The sequence below is a fragment of the Electrona antarctica genome (genome assembly GCF_951216825.1).
Source record: "Electrona antarctica genome assembly, chromosome: 19".
Lineage (NCBI taxonomy): Eukaryota > Metazoa > Chordata > Actinopteri > Myctophiformes > Myctophidae > Electrona > Electrona antarctica.
In genome coordinates, this window is record NC_136800.1 from 19,920,570 (window position 1) to 19,935,026 (window position 14,457).

The 14,457-nt window shown below is 37.9% G+C and overlaps 1 long non-coding RNA gene across 2 annotated transcripts; it reads left to right on the top strand.

Annotated features, from left to right (window-relative positions):
* Nucleotides 1-45: 45 nt before the first annotated feature.
* On the top strand, nucleotides 46-7,001 carry LOC306943617. 2 transcript variants are annotated; one of them, XR_013792433.1, is made up of 6 exons: nucleotides 46-121; nucleotides 1,105-1,428; nucleotides 2,986-3,261; nucleotides 4,481-4,591; nucleotides 4,999-5,051; nucleotides 5,207-7,001. It is a non-coding gene; the product is annotated as an uncharacterized lncRNA (long non-coding RNA). The 2 variants fall into 2 exon arrangements; XR_013792432.1 differs by having other exon boundaries at nucleotides 4,999-7,001.
* The last annotated feature ends 7,456 nt before the right edge of the window (nucleotides 7,002-14,457 follow it).

Sequence of the window (14,457 nt, forward strand, 5' to 3'; positions counted from 1 at the left end):
CCATGACTTCCTCAAATAGGAAGTGCTCTAGCTCATTCAACAGAATTTCCTGAACCTGCAGCACACACCATGCGGGCCCAGTTCCTCCTGTGTGTGATCGTTCTACTAATTCTAAAACAAGGTAAAACCTTCTAAAATGTACTATGTTGGTTGATGTTTTTTACATTGTACTTGTTCCCAAGTTAGTCAGAGATGATGCATTATAGATTTAATTAGGTAGTTAGCATAAGCATACTAGTAGAATATGTTTTGTTCTTGATTTCCTCTTGTTTCTCAAACAAAACCTCATTATGATCAGATCATAGGTTTATTACCTTATTGATAATAATGGAACTGAACACCCTGGGTTCAGGGTACAGTGCATTTAAACAATCACTGTTAAATTACTCATTTAAAACTAAGCTTTATTCACATGGACATTCATATACAATATAGTTTGGGTCTGGGATATTTCTCCTAGATTAAATTATTTAAATTTGAATAGAATAAATACAAAACTGGTCTCACCAGAAGGGTTTTAGTTGAAGTAGTTTTTTTAATATGATCTATAAGAGGGAAATTAAGAAGAAACACCATGTAATGGTCACATTATTTATTATGGGAAGAGAGGAACTTGAGTCAAAACTTTAGAGAGAAGGGTATAGCATATATGAAATAATGGAAACCCACACCTTTTCCTGTTCCGTATCTCACAATCTCACTTTCTTATTCCTCATTATAAACACTTAGTTAGACCTATGTTAGATATAGTTAAGATATATTTATTTTGTTTCATTTCATCTATTTTTATTTTGCTTAAAGGTACCCATGGGTATACAAACTGTCAAATGAAAGACAGCATAAAAATGTTAATAAATATTACAGGCAGAAAATAGTGATTTGACTACGATTTCCCTTAAAATCGTTTTGTGTATGTGAAAAAAGAAGCATAGAAACCACCTGTAATAAATAACATGTATCATGATGATAATCTACAGACTACAGTAATTCCAAAGACAGCGTCCAAACCAGTGTGCCCCCAGAATATTATTTATTTTACACAATTAGAATACAATTATATTTTCTGTATAATGTTTATAATGCTTCCTAATAATTAATTTGCAGTGGCCTCCAGTGATGTGATTGTGAAGCAAAAGCCTGTTCTGAGGGGACAGGATGTACATCTACGCATCCCGACACCTGACCTGATAGAAGGCTCTAAGAGACTTCTGTGGAAATGCAACGACGACAATTTACTAGAATATAATTTGCTAAACCAAATTTTAGACCGAGACTTTCCAAAGTACAATGAAAGCAAGTTTACTTTTTCGGAGGCAGATTATTCTTTGTTGTTGAAGAAATTAACAAAAATGGACAGTGGACTTTACGAAGCATTCACGTTTATAACTAAATACACATCTATTGTAAAGTACAATGTGACAGTTCAAGGTAGGTTCCTTAATGTAATCTACAAAATGGACTCATTTCTCTTGATTATTCTGTCATGTTTTAAATGTATGTCTTCCTTCATTTCTTTCTCTGCTGCTAGCTGTTAGCATAAATGTAGTTATCCTCTGCCACCATTAGCGTTCACTTTAAGAGAGGGAGTTTCCACCCCACGCCACCCCCATGGACATGGGAGAGAAAGAATTAAAGGAGAATTACGGACTAACCATTTACTTACCTTAATCTGATGTTATTATAACCAAGAACGGGTGGTAGAGGTGAAAAAGGACACACACAAGTTTCTGCAATGTACTAGATAGACTAGTCACTATAGTGACTAGTCCATATTGCCCACCCATACCTACATAACCGTGCCAGTTCAGTGCAAAAGGCTTCTGGAGAACCACTAATCCGATGTTTTGTGACATCACAGTGGACCTGGCACTTCCATAGACTGACCAAAGTGCTGTACAGAGTAAAAACAAACAATCAAAGCATAGGCATATTATATACAGTACATGTACACAAGTGTATCAACATGAGCACAAAACATACAGTATGCACCGAATGAAATAAAAAAGAGGGGCTCAGATGTGATTAAAACTCTTATATGGAGACTGGCATCCCTGCTTTTCTTTCTAGTTGCATTGGGTCATCATCAGCACTACACATCTGTTATTCACCCCCCCCCCCCCCCCCCCCCCCCCCCCCCTCATCCCCTACCCCATAAGGCAGCAGCTTGAATCACTAACTTACAGAGATTTATAGTTAGTGATGAGGGTTTTGGGAAATGAAGAGTTGTTCATCTTTCGTTTATTCAGTGACAGCCATAGCAGGTGTCCCAGATGCACCAGCTCTATCTGTCTGTGGTGTTCACTCTGCTCTCCCACCAGTCTCTCTTCTCATCCTGAGAGTCTTTACAGTTGCCAGATGTTTACAGAAATATTCATGTCCTTACTAATACATCATGTAGTTCTCTCTATCCCTTTGCTCTTTAAGCTGATTGGCTAATACACATCTCAAATTTGTTTAATCATCATAACAGATAAGACAACATGCTAGGCAATGGTCAGTTGGATGAAATGGTCAGTGTGGTGTTAGCTAGCCTGTGCTCTCTGCACGCTGTGCAGATCCACTGACCATCCAAATGGTCAGTGGATGATAGGCATTCTTGTTCTAAATATAGTTCAGACTCAGAGCATGGACATGACACACAGATAGAAGTATCTCACACAGATAGAAGTATTGAACACAGTTTGCACATGTACTAATATGAATTATTTCATATCATTAGAAGTCACACATCTTCTTTATTTGAAGAACCATGTCAACAGAATACGGCACATAGACCAGAAGTTAAATGGATATGAAATGGAATAAAAGCCAGTGTTCTTGTGGTGCATGGGTTGTGCTTTTTCATGAAGCCCACCATTTTAATTCATTATCTCCAGCGGTACTGGTACGACTTATGTGTGTCAAACTTACAAACCCATCTAAATTGACTGCCCTCAAATTTGAGGTCAGTGTCTTGTTAAATAAAAGCTTATTTTCCCCCCCCAGATGGAGTGTCTCCAGTAAATCTGACAGTGGTTTCAATGTTCTCCGGCCTTGATTCCTGTAACGTGACAGTGACCTGCAGCAGCGAGAACTCTTCGGTCAACAATACTTTTGCATGTGACAACAACCAACACTGCTCTCTGGAGGGAGGAGAAAGTTCACAGGTCATGACTTCTACTGGTCTCCTTTCTGTCTACATGTCTAAGGGGTTCATCAACTGTAGCCATAGCAACGAGGTCAGCTCGCTCAAGGAGGGAACACCTCTGTGTCAGCTTAAAGGTAAAACATGTTCACTTTTCATGTCATGTCTTATTCCTTTTGTTACTAATACGTTCAAAAGTTTATTAACAATAAAGACCTATTCATAATCCATACTTTTAGTTGATAAGGTGACCACCGAAAACTACATGACGACGTCACACAGTGGTGGTAAGCGAGTTAAAGCGACTCACCGCTCAGTGCGCTCACCCAAACACATCTCTCTTGTTTTTACTAACCATCGTTTCGTTGGTCACCGAGTTTTAACTGGAGTATGAATAGTCCTTAAGAGTCCTATTTTCTAAGTGGATTGGCATGAGACGTGCAGTGATCTTGGGCAAATTCTTAGAGGTGCAGTGGTGTGGTTTTTCTCACCTTGTGTTTGATAATTTGGGGCCTGCTCTATGCCGGTGTGGCAGGAGAGTATTTTGGCACTCTTTAGTTGCGGTGGAGTGGCGCCCAGATAGACGTCTTCACCCAAACCCACTTTATATTATGTTATGCTTTTCACTCATGCGGAAATACACATTTTAGCATACGTCTTACTCTTAATGTGTTCTAACATGCACGCCTGAGCAAATCAGCTGATAGAGTGCCATTGATGAGTGGTGTGATATGTTTCAGGGAACATACTGGAACACAGATAGGGCTAAGGGAACATACTTTGGGTTGAGGAAACATAGGTTTGAGGGAACATACTTCCAATCAAAACAGGGAGACTGTTTCTTACGGTGCTTACAGTATGTATTGCTTAAAAAAAGGAGCAGACATGCACTTTACTGGATGGAGAATCCAGTGACTGTCTGCCTTTCATAGTCCAGTGAATTGGAAGAATATTCAGAATACTAGCCCTATTTTATATAGACATTTCTTGTGGACATTATAGGACAACAATAATAATAATGGATTTGGATTTTGCACTTTTTTTAGTGCTTACTCAAAGCACTTTACAATGGTCCATTCAGGTATATGCATGGACAAAAAATATATAATATCATCACTGCTGCACAGATCTTATCTAGGCTGATATCTGCTGTGCTTCATGCCGGTTTGCCTGTTATTCCAAAATAGTGAACCCCAAGTACTATAAATAGTACTGCTGTGCCCCCGCTGCTGTCGGGGGCACTCGCTGATCAGCCTGCGTCAGGGCCCAGTGACGTCTAGTTACGCCCCTGCATCTGATCAGCCTGCGTCAGGGCCCAGTGACGTCTAGTTACGCCCCTGCATCTTTTGTTCACAGGTTCAAAAGGTGGAAGCAGATCATATATTGGTATACTTGTGGTGGGTTGCATCTGTGGAACAACTGTCATTGGCATCGGCTTCTATCTTATATTAAGAAGGCTCAGAACAGGTAAATTCCAGAGTGTGTACTTTTACAGTTTCAATGTTAAATGTTATACTGTGTATATATATATATATATATATATATATATATATATTATATTATATTATATTATATTATATTATATTATATTATATTATATTATATTACATTACATTACATTACATTACATTACATTACATTATATTATATTATATTATATTATATTATATTATATTATATTATATTATATTATATTATATTATATTATTATTTATTTTACTCAAATCTTTGCTTCTGGGGTCCTTGGAACAAAATATTTTGAGATGGGGGTCCATGACCAAATACATATCATTTTGTGTGTCCTTGACATGAAAGCATTCGAGCAATGAGAGAGTCGGATTCTAAGAATTGATTGTTGCTTACACTGTTTTAAGGGAATGCAACCATTGACAACGACGTGCCAAATACAACATATCTTTCTGTTCAGGTAACCCTTCATTTTTACAATCACTCCACAGGGATTTGGGATAACAATTGTTTACGGTAAAGTAGAAAGGTACGTTAATAGACAGGTTAATAATACACTTTAAAAATAAATAAATAATGGACAGTAAACTATAAGGGATGCTGGTTTTGCTCTAGTTTCCGACCACAGCGATGGCTAATCCAGACAGTGCTAATGGTCAGCGCCCTGAACATAGAGATACTCCAATGACCATCTACAGTTTGGTCCAGCATCCCTCCGGCTCCGTACCTGCAGCCACTACTGAGACAACCAGCAACACCACAAACCCTGAGTCCCTGTATGCTCAGGTTCAGAGGAAGCCTGCTAAAGATGAGTGACAGTCACACACCCATTAAAGGAGAAATCCAGACCAAAACACATATACCGGTACCCACAAATTCAGCCTACAATCCTGTCCCAACATACTGTACATGTTGGCCTTGCATTGTTTCATAGATGCCCCCTGTTCTTCCTGTTCTCCACCCCCTGCCGCCTGCCCCCACAGCTAGAATGGAGCTAGTTGTCTTCATTCTAATGCAAGTATTTTAGTAGTTCCACATTTATTTATTTTATTTATTCCATAAATCATCTATTAATTGATCCTGGTATGCAGACATACACTGTTTGTCACCCTCGAGCTTCCGTTCATACAGAACAAGGGGCATCGTGTATGTTGGGACAGGATTATAAGATGATGTGTTTTGGTCTGGATTTCTCCTTTAACTACGTAACTAACAAAAAATAAAAGACACATGGTTTATCTTACAGGTAAACAGTATTCCATTTTTGTGTAATCTCTAATGTTAAATGTTTACTGTGTGTATTTGTGCTGTGTTTTTGCGACCACAGGTCGCACTTAACTATGGAATCTAGCATTTCCCGTCAGTGTGTGTGTTGGAGATATATGGAGATCCATATATCTCCATATATGGATATTCCATATGTTGATCCTTCCCCATCCGTTCTTCCTCTTCGATGTCTCCCTTTTGACTTATACCTGTCCACCAGCCGGCGAAAATTAGAGTTCTCAACAGCCCCGAAAATTAAGGCCCGGCCCTACATGGGCCGTCATCAAACCCTGTACACTCAAGAGTGTTGTTTATTGTAAATCTTGGGCTAGATGGAAATAATGTTATTTTACGAGTCTTTCGAGTTTTGAGTAAACTATATCCTGTTTTTTTGTGTCTATAATTTAAATGTATTTGTGCTGTGTTGTGCATGGTTGTCTCAACAGGACAACACGAGCGAAAGAATTGGAATGGTGGGAGGTTTATTGATATAATTAGGGACCCTGCCTGTAAACCCCTTGAGGCCTTTTGGAGTTTCCATGTGTTATGTGTCATAACAACTCTATACTGAAATGGCCCAAATCAAAATGACCAATTTTAGGTAAATGTATTGAGCACCTCACCTAAGTCTACTGGACGTTGAGCGATGAACCCCCCCCCCCCCCCCCCCCCCCACACACACACACACTATTCTGTAAAGTTATTGAAAACGTTGTTCACAAACAACTTGGTAGCTTCTTTAATGTTGAACAATTGGTTCGATAACTTTTGATCAGAAATAATGTTCAAGTAAAGGTCCCTGCACACTGCTGCGTTGTTTTTTTGTTTTGTTTTTCTGCAGTTTTTCTGAAAAACGCTTCCCAACTGCCTTTATTTCCAGTAGATGGAATTATTGATGCACGTGTACCGATTATTATTCACAGATTATTGTCTGTTCACCGGCAGCATCATCACACTTTGATATATAATTTCAGATTTATTTAAATTGAGTATTTGTTCTGATCTTTTGTCATTCTATTTCTCAGATGTACACTTTTGAATTGTAAATCTTTGACCATTACTGTATTTTTATTACTGTATTTCTATTATGTAAAGAACTTTGGATTGTCTCGATGTTTGACATGCGTCTGCTGTACATAATAAAGGTTGCCTTGACTTGCCTTGCCTCTTACTGTAGGCTACATGTAAAATAAACAATGGATTCATATCGTGGCTGTCAGGTGGAAGTGGAAACCTTGTAGGTCCAACACTGTTAGGCAATGGAATGAAAACGTTCATAAATTATAGAGATACAAGGTTTCTGCCCGACAGCGACGATATTCAGGATGAAGGCTGAAAAGTTGATCAGTCTGACTTCTTCTGAATGAGAAATGTAATGTCATTATCGTTGAGTATAATGAGGTCGAAAGGATCCTTAAAAAGGGGGATATTTTGTTCATTTTAATAACCTGTAGGCCAGTCCACACCAATGCAACTCCTCGCAACACCTTGCGACATGAAACTACCAACCATAACCAATTCCATTGGTGTGGATTGGCCTTAAAATATTAAAACATTCAAAAATAAAGAGTTAAATGTAACCCCTAGAGGGTAGCAGAGTCCTGAGTAAGACATATATTTAAGGGTGTTCTAAACAGGCAGGTAACAGGACGTCAGTTGTGGGTCCTCACAACGCCAGAACGTTAATGCGTTGTGAGTGTCATGTTCGGTTGCTGACTTGTAAATTGTTAAGCCTATATGCTTTTGTATGTTATTGTTTTATGGGTTTCTTGATATGATATGATATAAAATGAGAGTCTCTTTATATTGCCAGGTCTACTTGTTGCTGTATACGGTAGTAGATTCAAGGTTTCCTGCACAGGAATTGTTTGGGGTGTGGCCACCACCCATTCTTATGTGCAGTTAACTTGGAGAAATGTGAGTGTGTATATATATATGATCATGCAAATCTGAATCCAGAAAGGAGTTGTTTGATGTTTTCTGTCATGCAATGTTGTGTCACCTTGTCTCTAACCTGCATGATTTGTCACTGTTTAACAGCTACAGGTGGAGACAGGGGGGGCTTGTTATTTCCCTGTATGACCATTGAGAGAAGTTTCATGTGTTTGACTTAAGAGCTGTACTTTGGTAAGGGGATCCTTTTATTGGTGTGCATATTAAAGTTTGTGGGTATATATTATATTGAGTTTATATGTATTTGACATTTGTGCACTGAACTTTGTCATTACCTTTATATTAGGTCCATGTGGAACAAGCAGGCCCTAAAAGGACTGCTGTTCCTTTCCCTTTTTTAGATTTACTTTGATTTGTTCTTTTTTTGAGTAACCATTCTCCCCATTTTCATTTATATCTCAAACACTGTTTTAACATTTGTTGCAAATCAATTATTTTTGTAACATGCTTTTATAAATAAAATAATTGTTAACTTTTGTACCACAATCCTGGGTCCTGTCTCAACTAAATTATTAGCTGGGTCACATACAAAAAAAAAAGTGATGCAATTGCAACAAACCCGTAGTTATTTGCAACCTACGGGTACTGTAGCATTGGCGGGCCTGGCCTTAAAGGGGAAAACCACACATTTTCAACATTGAACTATGTCATTAAACCTTAGAGTTGTTGTGTGGAAAGAAATAATAAAAAGGTACACCCCCCCCCCCCCCCCTTGTTAAGCATATAGAACTGGCTGAGCAATGTATGTATTGAGGATAAAAAGTGAAGACTGAAAAGGGAGGATGGAAAAGGGAGAACGCAAAATATGATTGGCCAGAATGAGATGATGTACACTACAGTATGATGATAAAAGTGCCCCTCACTTCGCACAGGTGTGATTTTATTATTTCCAACTCTAAGGTATATTAATGTTGAAATTGGGTAGTTAAAAATACTTTTACACATTAAAGGACCACTTCACCACTTTTCAACTTCTCTTCCTATAATTGGTCATGATAAAATGCCACCATTTTTTCCTACTTAGTCTGTGTCTCATAGGAAGGCTGTGGGCAGTTCAGAAACCCGTCCACCAGTGACATCATCGATGGTGAATCCAAGCTAATAGAAACGGCAGGCTTTCTTTTCCTGAAAAGTTGCAATGCAAAAGTTGAAGCCATCGTTCTCACGATAATACAAATCTAAATATATTTTAAAACAAATCTTGTTTAAAAAAGAAATCTGCCTAATGATGTCACTGGTGGACGGGTGTCTGAACTGCCCAAAGCCCTCCTATGAGACACAGACTGAGTAGGAAAAAATGGTGGTGTTTTATCATGAACATTGGTGAGTACCAATTATATGACTGTTGAAAAGTGGTGAAGTGGTCCTTTAACTGACTAACATCAATGTCACACAGTTTGTTGTACATCCTCACAGGAATGATAGTGTTAAAAGCAGAGCTGTAGTTGATTAAAATGATCATAAGAAAGATGTTGGAGAATGTTGTGCAAAGTCATGATCATGAAGTCATTCCAGTCATCAAACTGGAATGTGTCATTTTGGACCTTGGACATGTATTAAGCCACAAAAAAAATCCCTCTTTATTATAAATATGTACATGTTAAAGGACCTATAACATACAATTAAACTTTTTCTATTTCTTTTATGTTTTTGGGGCTCCCATATGTGTTTTCTATCCCCATTGAACAATCAGGCTTTCATATCATATGGGTGCTTTAATGGAAATTGCTCTCAGGAACAGCTCGACTGATTTTGGCCTCATCGTGATGTCATCAATGTCACCCTACTTTGTATAATTCCACCTTCAGTTCCAAATTTGCATTTCCACTTTGTTTACAATGTCCGCCATTGTTGATTTTCCAAGCTGGCATGGAATGGAAACAAGCCTGGTTTTGTCTAGCATCAGTATTATAATGACTCAAATATTAAATAATCTGCATATCAGCACCCCCGCCACCTCAGGACATTGTGGTACTGCAGCTAAAACTGCCAGTCCAGAAAGAAAAGACAATGACTGGTTATATCAGAGTGGTGATTGAGGCTCAAACATTAGAATTAAGTTTGAGGGACATAGACAATATGATATTAAATATTAAAAACAGTTTTAAAATGCATGTTATTTGCGCTTTAAGACTACAGGACCATGGTTGTTGGAGACAGGACGGATAATATCATGCAGGACTTTATCAAATGTCTATTAAAATTAAACATGCCAATAAGAACAGAAGTGGTTGTCTGGCAGCTCAATGATTTTGTAGCAGCTTCAGACACATTATGCAGACATGGCGATTTTCTGGGGTTGTGTTTTGTAATTTCTTAAGGTGAGACACTACAGGTGAATAGGGAAAAAAGTGAACTAATAGCTATCACAATGAAACTTCTCCAGTTGATTACTTATACATTAAGACTAAGATTTTTTGTATTACACGTTTTCTGAAATTATATGTTTAAATATGCATATTAGGTATATGTGCTAATTTGCATACATTTCGGGACGATACATTTGAAGATCGGATAAAGCCAGGTTCAAAATTGTTTCATTTTTTTGACATATTAGAGACAAAGGAAATTAGATTTTAGATATCTCAATTTTTTAGGAATAAAATGTAAATGTAAATCAGGCTATGAGTGATATATCAACAAACCCTTCTGTAAATATCTGCAGGAACTGGAAGGTTTGGTGTATGTGAGTGCAACTGAAGTGGAGATTCTTTGTCCCAGGTATGAGGAAAACTCATTTTGAGAAAACGGCCTTTAAAGATTTGTATTGTAAAATTCCAAAATGGTTTATTTGAAGCCACAATTTTGAGGGAAAATATCTCATCCAATACTTGGCAACAACATATCATGCCATATAGTATATAATATGGCAGGAGAGTCTGTGATGTGTTTAAAGGGGTTTCTTTATTGAAGTAGCAGTATTATTCATCCAAGATCAAGTACTGTATAACATTTTCTTACAAAATAATTTGGTACTTTCATTTACTGTGGACAGTGTTTCTGCTAAAACCACAATAATTATTTTTATCACATGTCCGGAATATACTTTGTTTGACTCATATCTGTTACTGAATAGTCCAATGCTGTACAATTTATTTATAGCAATGAATAAACATAGTTATTTAATACACATTTATTTCTGTGAAGCCACATACATAAAGAAGTATTAACGTATATGAAAAAAGTCCATGTCAAACATTTAGCAATTGCTGTAGCTCAGTCAACAGAATCAGTCAACATCATCGTTTAACATCACCACTACTATTAACAAATAATATAATTCTAAAGATAATAATGACAGTTTGTATATAATTGTATCACTGTTAAGTAATGCTGTAACTGTATAATAATAACAAACACATTAATGTAGCCGACATGAGCTCTGGGAAAGTAAAAACTAAAAGTCTCAATATACAAAGCATAATAGCATAAAACCCACTCTCCTGTTTTAAGAAACACTGGACTTCCAACATTCTATCACTATTCTAGTGAGTTATATGATATTTATGAACCAAAAACGTCCATATTCAATATGCATTAATATTGTTAAATGTTCTCTTACCACTTAAAAACAAATGGCAAAAATAGCTGTTCCACAAGCTCACAATGCATTGTGAGCTTATTGCGGATCGGCTTTGTGAAACTTTTAATAAACAATTTGAAAATATTGTATAGCCTAATGCAAACAAACGTAATGTTATTTTTGTTTGGTTAGGAGGAGAGGATCTAGGTCAGAGGTTCCCACTGCCCACACTTTTTTGACCTGAGAGCTACTTTCAAAATGACCAGCTCAACAAGATCTAATGACCAAAATAATTATTATCCCTTTGCTGGAAATAGTTACATAAGACAGGAAATAGAGAGGAGAAATGGAATTGGTAGGTTTTCTTGTATATAACTTGACGTTTGAGCCCTTTTTTTATCAATCAATCAAGTCACCTTAATTCAAGTGATAGATATATTTTAGGGAGATCACCTTGCATGTGGTCTACCTGCAGCACAGCCTTTGTGATCTACTGGTAGATCACGATCTACCTTTTGGGCACCCCTGATCTAGGTGAATCATTTTGTCCTAGACAAGAAAAGGATCAACTGATAATAGCTTTGTCAATCTCATATATCATAATGATTTGTTATGCAACATTTTGAGTGACGAATGTTGCATGACAAATGAGGACTGTCATAGAATCTACTTCAGTCCTTTATTTTTTTTAATGTTTTTTTTTTGCGCCTTTGGCCTTTATTTTATATTTTTTATAGAGGGACAGACAGTAGGCTGAAGGGAAATGGGGGAGAGAGATGGGGGAGTGACATGCAGTAAAGGCCGTCGGGATCGGAAGTCGAACCCGCGGCACAACTGCCAGACTCGGACTACCGGCCAAGGTGCCTGGACCACTGAGCCACGGCCCAGGCCTACTTTTCTTTTAAGCGTCTTTCCATGATGTTGACGGTGATGACAACAGACACCATGATGATCAGACAGACGACCAACAGGACACTGGCAGAGAAACCGACTGGTCCGAGAACCCCTGCACAAGAAATCACAGAAGAAGGTAGTTATAGAGTCTCACAACCCGCAACGCTTGGCATGTTCTGTAAAATGTAAAATAATGATAAAGCATGATGAAACAAATGAGAAGATCCAGATGAAGACATGATTGTTGAAAGTCAAAGTCATTGATGAATGTCAACCCTACGAGCTGAGCTTGATTCTAAAAAGTCTTCTGAATGCTAATCTCTCAAGAACAGATTTGAACAAAAGAGGGTGCCTTCTTTTTGCTGCTGGGTTCCCACTTCCCAGATAGTCTAAATCCTAACAGTTTCCTGAAAAAAGTATTTTGCTATATCAGTGGTAATCTGAGTTCCCAGAAGTTTTATTTTTCGCCACTAGGGGGGCGAGAAAATATCAGTTGTGCTCGAATGCTTTCATGTCAAGGACACACAAAATTATATGTATTTGGTCATGGACCCCCATCTCAAAATATTTTGTTCCAAGGACCCCAGAAGCAAAGATTTGAGTAAAATAAATAATAATATAATGTAATGTAATGTAATGTAATGTATGTGTGTATATATATACTCAGACTCCCGATACTGAAAATTATCTAATTGTCTAACCACCGACCCGACAAAGGGGGGAAGGGGTCGACACTATGGCAGCTAAATAAAATGTTGGGGTATGTGGAGTTTGCTTTCAAGTTGCCCAAACTGAAAGTGCACATGAGTGAGGAGTCTGCTATAAACACAGCACGAGATATATACTGTAGCTAGATAGCTATAAACACAACACGAGATCACAACACTGGTATTGGTATTCGATAACGGTGTCGGTAACAGTACAAAATAAATTATACAGAACATCGTTGTTATATAAAAAGAGTAAGCTATAGTATATCTGAACGGAATAATATAACTTTCAGTTGAGGAGAAATACGTGTGAGGTCATGTTCAATTTGGCTTCAAGTTTGCATCTACCACAGTTATTGACTAAATATATGTTAGGAATGTGAATGTAATTTAGTACGTTTATCGTACCTGAAGCTGCTATGCAGATGAATGACAGTGCTTTTTGCTCCAAACAGCACTGTCATTAGTCCCCCAAACATCATCACGTTGGATGGAGTAACCATCGAATGGGTGATGCTTTACAAGTATCTTGGGATTTGGTTAGACAATAAGCTAAACTTCAATCATCACATTGATGCATTGGCCAAGAAGCTAAAATTCACTTTGAGCTTCTTCTATAGAATGAAGTCCTGTTTTTCTTCTGCCTCACAAAAAAGGCTGGTCACTGGCCTTTTCATGTCGCAACTTGATTATGGCGATGTTGTTTACCGTTTCGCCTGTTCCTCTGCTTTGGGCAGACTTGATCCCCTTTTTCATGCTGCTTTGAGATTCATTACCAGCTCCACCTATAGGACACACCATTGTACTCTGTACTCCTTAGTAGGGTGGTCCTCCTTAGCATCTCGCAGGCTGCTACACTGGTATACTTTTATCTACAAAGTCATTATTGGTAATTCCCCTTTTTACATTAGTTCTAAATTCGAACTAGTCCAAAACTCGCTCAAGCTCAGATCAAATGCCTGGATGCGCTATGTCGTACCCAACACCAAATCTGAGGCAGGGAAAAAAACCCTTGCGTTTTTTGGGCCCTGGGCTTGGAACGATCTACAGACCAGATTAAAATTGGCTTCCTTGATCCCCCTAGTGACTTTTAAGAGGCTTGCCTCTGGCATACTCTCCAGCCATTGCTCCTGCTTTGATGAGTAGCAATTTGCGGTGTTCTTAGTTTTATATTAGCTTAGTAGTTTCTTGATGTATTGTTCTTATTAGTCTCTTTTAGTCTGTACTTGGTTTAGTGGTTAGCTATTTAGACTCTCTCTGAGTCTCCCTGGTAGTAGGTTTTTGGTATTACGGATGTCATATGTTTGTCTTGTCATGTCCTGTATTTGTTGTTACTGGCAGAGCTGTGTCACATTTATTTGCCTCTTCTCTTGGCCAGTGCGCACTTGTAAAAGAGACTTTGGTCTCAATGTGATTTTACTGGTTAAATAAAGGTTAAATAAAAAATAAATGAGGAGTCCCACTACCATAAAAGCAGACATTCTCAACGTCAAATTACTGTATGTGTACGATGTGCTTCT